Source organism: Nelumbo nucifera, chromosome 7 (genome assembly GCF_055504915.1).
Source record: "Nelumbo nucifera cultivar China Antique chromosome 7, China Antique-T2T, whole genome shotgun sequence".
In the NCBI taxonomy this organism is placed as follows: Eukaryota; Viridiplantae; Streptophyta; class Magnoliopsida; order Proteales; family Nelumbonaceae; genus Nelumbo; species Nelumbo nucifera.
The window spans coordinates 18031157-18038674 of NC_142655.1; the positions used below are offsets into that span (position 1 = coordinate 18031157).

Here is a 7518-nt window from a genome sequence, read left to right on the forward strand (position 1 = left end):
AGGGTTCTCTCCATCATTTCACAAAAATACTTTTTGTCATTTCAGACAAGAGAAGGAGATTTTAGTACTTGTAAAATGTTATAATCCATTGGACAAATTTCTTAAACTACCCTTATAATTTAGTTAATTGACTAACTTTATCCTTATTGTTTACATATTACCTTAGAGTACCCTCCTAAGTTTTCTGACAATTGTCTGAAATCTCCCTTACCATTAACTTTCCATTACATTCTGTTACATGTGCCATCACGTGATTGATATGTTTTCCAAAAATTCTTAAAATATCCTTTCATCTAAGGCCATTCTACCTCTTTCTCTATCTCCCTCAATGGCGATAGGTCTTCTGCTAAAATGACTTCATCTTGGGATTGGGGTGGAGCAGCAAATTGTTGTAGAAGATATCATAATCATGGTTCGACAATAATCTACCTTAATCTTGAAGAACCTCAGGTTGCTGATAGGGTTACGGCTGCGATCCTGACATAAGGAGTCCAAACCCAACAAAGTAGTAGCCATGCCTTCATAAGTCATAAACTTGTTCCCCATTAAAATGTGGTGGTTTTGGATTAAGAAAACCACTCCTTCCATTATATATTGGGATGGATGAAGACCCTCAATCCTGATACCGATGGTGTTTCATCCGGGGATCAATACTACAACCGACCCAGACTCAAAAGAAATTTACTTCAAGAACTGATCTGAATATGTAGACCTTGATCTGTGTCACTTAATTTTAGGTGAATCAACAATCTCAAGATCTTGTTCACCAGTCATCTGCAGATGTTTTCCCACTCACGCACCAATGAGGTTGGACCAATGATGATGATGATTGTTGGCAAGTGATATCACGACGAGAACGTTGAGGAGAAATTAAGGCTCAGTTTGAAAGAGTACGAATACCACTACAAGAAAAACGGTCAAAGGCAACAGTCCTAAGATTGTCGGCTTAAGCCTTTAGACCACCGCCTTAGATATAAGGCGCCGATCAGGCGTCCGCCCCCACATCGACTGCTGCCCTAGATCAGGACCACTGGCTTAGATACAAATGACCGCCGCCCTAGATGGCCGGTTGAAGATGGTTTGAATTGCTCTACAGCAGCGGTCACTTATAACCGCCAGCTTAGAGTTAATATGGCAGCAGTTTTAATTGCCGGCTTAGGTAGTTAAAGACCGCCGCCTTTGATTTCTGCCATACTTTCTTGTATCCTTAGGTGGCAGTCTGAACCGCCGGGTTAGATAATATATGACCACCGCCTTTAAACCGGCGGTTACATGACCGCCGGCTTAGGCTTAGATCTTTTTTTATTTTTATTTATGCCGAGTTAATACTAACATTTTTTTTGCACCTGCACTTTCATTAATTGTTTATTACAAATCTATGCCAATTGATTTATAAAAGCAACTTAAATAAAAAAATATAATTTAAAGCAAAATGTTTTAATTTAAAAAAAATATTATATCCAAAACAAATTATTCAAATACAATATCCAATTGACACAAAAAGTACAAGGACTTAAAAAAATTCAATTTGTCGAATAATATAGCACATCTTCCAATGCAAACCCACTTAACATAATGATCAACCCTGCAAATAATAACATATAAATTGTTAGGAAATGTAAAATAAATGAGATATATCCATCCGCACAAAATATTAAAATGCATCAATGTAATATGGTAATCTTTCTAAGATAAACTAGTTATCTAATACATCAATCAATTTTTCTAAATAAAGTAATAAGAAATAAAACAAGTGTTACTTGGTATTATACATATGTTGATTGCATATTTCAAGCTCATGCTAAACCCTTTCGTGTAGCAGCCATTGATATGGCCCAACATAGAGTATGCACTATAGAACCAAAACCAAGAGAGATAAGACTTCCTCTCTTTGGTTGAATGTAATGTTCATGTATCCTGCAAAGAAATTCACCAAGAATGATTCAAAACAAAAAATAATTAATCAAATCTCATTCTAGTACCCTTCTTGATACCCAAAAGTTTTATTTTTTTTTCTGAAATTTTGCTCAAATTTAAAACCATGTTTTGAACTACTTTTCAATCATCATGTCGTTTTTCCCCATATCGGAAAGAGAAGTACTTCAATGAAAGAACTGGATAGGTAGGGAATCTCATTCATACAGACTCTAAAATAAATAAAGTTTATGCAATTATTTGTCAAAACTCTATCCTATTGCATACTTATCTCCCTCCCCAATCTATGGGAATCTTTCTACCTTTTTCTCGACTATGCAAAACAGTACATTTCTTTAGTTCTCTTTTGGTTTGTGTGTATTTTTTGTTTTTGTTTTATTTATTTATTTATTTTTTTTTGGGAGGGGGGATGCATCTCAAGGTAAGGCATGGAATTTTCTTTAGTTCTTCCAACCTAGTGAAACTATCTATGTGCATTTGTATCTGTGTTACTAGTAGACAATGTTTTAGAAGGTTTAAATCTCAAGTGAGGTTCACATGGCAAACCAGTTCAAAAGCACCTTAAGGCCCAATTGCCCAAGTGTCAATCTTTTATGTTACAGTGTATGCCTCATTATCTTTAACTTCTTTGAACCAAAGAACTTATGGTATCTCCATATTATAACTAAAAAGTACACATGGGAAAAGAACATTGTAGTTTATCTCAAAGGGTTTTTATTTCTTTTTCTCTTCTTTTTCTGCCTCTATGTTACCCATGAGTCCATCTTTATTCTTCACATGTCTCCCATAGTCTCTTCATAACTAATAACAACCACACCTCAAATTTTATTTATTTTTTCTTCTTTTTCTACCTCTACACTACTCATGGGTCCATCTTTATTCTTCATATGTCTCCCCTAGGCTCATCATAACTAATAACAACCATATTTCAATCATAAGAGGGACGATTTTCTTTTATACTTTTCAAGTTTAGGGGATTTCCAACCCAATGTTTTCCTTTTCTTTCCTACAAGAGCCTTTCATTATCTTAAAATCCTATGGTTTTACATTGAATTGGAAAGAAATAAGCTATCCAAAGTAAATAGAAGGCATTCTTCATAGAAATTAAAGAACCACATGTCAAGGATTACATTTCTATGCACTGCTAGCAACTTCTTTTGGTTAATTTTTCTGAATTATACATTAAAACTAATAATCCTTACCTCCGCTTTCTATTTTTCTCTTTATCAAAAATACCCCATTCATGTTTTTTTCTAAGGTTTTTGTTACTTGAAGACATGCAGTAGCACATAAAAATTAGCTACTTGGTTTTAATTTCAAAATTATTAGCACGTACTTGGAAAGATTACACAAAAGGCTACCAGAATAAATGAAGAGATCCAACTTGAAACCAATTTCTCTTACCTGATTATCAATCCCTCCTAGGGTTGGGTGTTTTTGTTGGGAAGCCTATCTGGAAAGATTCAATACTGGTGACCTACTTCAAAAGAAGAGACCCAATACATGCTTATCACCTCACTGGTGTGTCCAATGTAAAGCGGATGGGGAGACTAGGTTTCACTTACTGGTGCCGTGCCAATTTGCAAAGTCAATTTGGGAATGGGCTTGTTCATTCTTTGGGCGTAGGTGAAATCCTCCATCTGATTTGCAAAGCCTATTTTCTCCTTCTTTGTTCAGGTGGCGTAGGAAAAGAGGAAGGATAATGTGGAGAGGACTGAGGGCTGCAATTTGTTGGTCCTTATGGGAAGAGAGAAATCGTAGAATCTTCTCGGATAAGGAGAGAGGGGCTGAATTGAGGGCTGTGATTCATATCAGGGCTGTACAGTGGCTGAAATCAATAGAGTTATTCATCGACTACACGCTGGATGACATGTTAAGGAAGTAGGGTGAGGTTGCAAGTTGTATGAAGTCCAAATCAGTTGTGAAGGTGGTTTGGACACCCCCACCTGTTGGATTCCTAAAACTGAACTTTGATGGGAGTTGTAGGGGGAATCCTGGACAGTCAGGGATTGGGAGTGTATTTAGAGATGAGAACAGAGTCATTTTAGCCATGTTCTCAGGTCCAATTGGAGTGGGGGACTCTCTTAGAGATGAGATCTTGGCAGTTATGGAAGGTGTTTAGAAAGCCAAGGAAATGAACGTCAGAAAGCTCATAATTGAAGGGGACTCGGAGGTGATAATAGGGTGGCTGTGGAAAGACAACTACGGGCTATGGAAGTACAGAAATGAGAAAAGAAAGTTCAAGTGGTTGGTGCGGGAAATGGTTGAGTTGGGTTAATAGATCAGCTTACTTCTTTTTCCCCTTCTTTCTTTGAGGACTTGAGCTATCTTTGGAAGACAAGAGTGTTTGTCTTCCTTGATGTAACTATTCCTATCATATTTCAATAAAATGTATGAAGTTGTTATCGATCCAAAAAAAAAAAATTCTCTTACCTGATTCGCAAGATCATAGATTCCTTCACTGACATCAGATAAGACTGATTTTGCTGGAAGTAGTTCATCACATGGGAGGGTTGAGCTCAAGCTGCTAATTGCTTGGGTCTTGTTGGAAATATTCAAGAATCAAGGATAGTGCATGTGTCTCTAGTGAACCTGCCATTCAGTAATTTCCTTTCTGAGATCTGTCATTGTTTTCTTAAGTTTGATAATTTTCTTTCTTTCTGTACATTTCTAGGAGGTAAAGAATTCTTGAAAATATGTGAAACTATGGAATAAGAGAAAGTGGATTTACCTTTCTAGAAAGAAATACATCCCAAAGGCCAACCAATTAACACAGGACTCGTCCTGTTAATATCCAACATGCTATAATAAGCCTGAAATAGAAAAGGAATTCCTTATGACACTTCCAAATTTACTCGTGTGTTAAGTTCCCAAGAGATTTGATCCATTCTTTCAAGCACGGAATCAAACTTAAAAAATACTGAACGTGTATAAAGACACAAAATTAGTGGAACATCACAATGGGGGAACCTGTCTTTGTATGAGGGGAATATGAAGAGGATTTTTGAACCATCATTTAATAGGTCCTACTGTAGCATTTAAGTCAAATTCATCTCATTATTTGATGCCAACTATATATTATTAGTGCTAGCATTATACTACTACATGTTATTATTTCTTTCTTCTAAGAACATTAGCATTCAAATGGGTTGGTTGAGATCTACTTACAGGTGAAATGAATGGCGCAACTTCAGAAATCTGGATACTGCAATAGAATAAATGTCAAAATGACTCAGGGTTGAATTGATCAAGTCTGAAATTCAGGTAAACCGACTCAAACTTTATTGTAAAGTAGTTACCTGACAATGCAATGACAGCAATCAGGTTTATTGGAATAGCTACCGTTGTTGTTACATACCTGCAACAGAAACATCTTAAGTATGGTAATTGTAAGCACTGTGAAAGGTAAGCCCTGATTGAGCTTATGGGCTTGTAAGGATTATAGGAAGAAGGAAAGTTACACTATGTTTACCCCTGTCTATCAAGTGCCTGTTCTTTCTAGCCTGCCTCTCTATGTCTGCAGCTTCATAGTCAAGCCTCTGAGATGTAGAGTTAAGGAATCAGAAGCCTCTCCACCTTCTTCAGAGGTTTCTAGGTTGTCTCTAATGTCCTTCATTGCTCCCTGTAATTTCTGCAAAACTAGATGCTAGAATTTCCATTGACAAATATGCAACCACTCTGTATTCCATCTTCCTAACCTGTCAAATGAAGAACTCCAAATGTTAGCAACAAAATACCCCTGTTTTGCCTTTATACCTAACCCATAACACAATTAACAAAACCAAGAGAGCAAGAGAGAGAGAGACTAACCATATTTTTAGGTTATGTTTGGTTGGATAGAAAATAAGAAACAGAAAGTTCTCAAGGAATTTCACAGAATTTGTTAAAAACTTTCCTTGAAATTTCTATTTCTCTCTTATTTTCTATCAAACCAAACATATCCTTTAACCTTAACCCCCGAGGTATTGCAGAGAAGAAGACTAAATCAAATGAATAGAACTGTCAAGTGCCAACTTAAGCTAGTTTAAATAAACTTCAAAACAGAGGCCAACAGAAGAAGAAAACAATTCATATAGAGGCTTACCAGAGCTTAACAAATTTCTTGAAACCTGATCAGTACCTCAAATAGAAAGCCTTTGATTACCAATATTTACAGTACAGAAGCATTTGCACCAATTTTCAGAACCTAAATCAACCTTCAGAGCTTCGAATTCAAGCTCACTTTTTCTCATTCCCTAGCTTTTTAAAGAATTGAAAATTTGAAACTAGCCGCAGCTACAAAGCCTTCAGAGCTTCCAATATAAACCACTTAGATCTTAAGGCTGAGTTTGGAGGGAGTACAAATACAAATATGTAGAGTGCAAAACCTTGTATTTTGTATGTATTTACTCTGTACATATTTGCATTTGTACTCTTTCCAAACTGAGCCTAAATTTCACAAAATCATACAATACCTATTTCATAAACTTGAGTACAAGTCTCTCCAGTTCCTGAAATCCCAACTCTCAAAAGCCTTAAGTTCTCAACTTCTAGAGACTTGGGCAAGTCTAAAAACCCAGAAGCCCCAACAGAAGAGAATGAAAAGTCCTCTTAAAAAGCCCAAGTTGTCAAAGAATCAGACCTAAAATCAAGAATATCAGCAACTTTACTCAAACCCAGTTCACAAACACCCAGAAAAATGTTCGAGCATGTAATCATTTTTCTTGAATTCTTCTTCACAAACCAGTAATGCTGAACATAGATGTTCGAGCATGCTCAAATGCATGAGGAAGCAAATGGTTTAGAGCTTGCATGAATGGCACCTTCGATCAAACCATGAAGAAAACTATTTTTAGTTTCATCGATTAATGCCCTAGAACCGGAGAAAACACAACTGAATCAACCACGAAGAAGCCGAAGAAGAAGAAGAAGCTCCCTTACCTTCAAAAGCTTTTCTCAATCGATTTCTAAAAAAGTTTTGCCAGAAAAACTCATCGAACGCGCAAAGTAGGAGGGAGTGCGAGAGTTTTTGACTTCTTGTTCTCCCTTTCAAATGGAAGAGGCTATTTAGACCGTCTCAAGCTCGGTTTAAATGCAAAAGTGTCGCGTCTGTTCTCAAAGACCGCCGGTTAGAATTTTATTTTCTTTATTTTAGTGTTATGAAGACCGCCGGCTCTAAACTTAAGTAAAGCAAATATTTGTATTTATACTCTTTTAATACAAATATTTGTGGTGTATACATATATATTATACGCATTGTACAATATTTGTATTTATACTCTTTCCAAACAGAGCTTAAAATAAAGCAAAGCATTTTCAATATATGGTGACAAAGGCGTTTTATTTAGTTGGTGCACATATCGGAGATTAATTACTCGTTGGCTTTAAGTGGATTGGACTCAACAGATTAAAAAAAGATGATGCAACTAAAGAGGGACGAGTTTATTTAGGAATTAATTGAGGGGGCAAAGGAGGATGAGGGCTTCAAGAACTTGGTACGAGTACCAGAGAATGGGATGTCAGATGTGGATACGGTAGGTTTCAAGAACTTTAGTCTATCTGTAGTTGTGATTCACTATAAAGCCTAATGAGTTTGTCTTGACC

General features: G+C 36.3%; 1 long non-coding RNA gene across 13 annotated transcripts; it reads right to left on the bottom strand.

Moving 5' to 3' along the window:
* Positions 1–1397: 1397 nt before the first annotated feature.
* LOC104607868 (uncharacterized) lies at positions 1398–7086 on the bottom strand. 13 transcript variants are annotated; one of them, XR_016078282.1, is made up of 8 exons: positions 6856–7081; positions 5408–5633; positions 5235–5293; positions 5104–5140; positions 4667–4748; positions 3501–4527; positions 3340–3412; positions 1402–1585 (listed from the first exon to the last, which is right to left on the bottom strand). It is a non-coding gene; the product is annotated as an uncharacterized LOC104607868 (long non-coding RNA). The 13 variants fall into 13 exon arrangements; XR_737022.3 differs by having other exon boundaries at positions 1407–1585; positions 4369–4527; positions 6856–7077; XR_016078277.1 differs by lacking the exon at positions 1402–1585 and adding an exon at positions 1592–1917.
* Between the last annotated feature and the right edge of the window lie 432 nt (positions 7087–7518).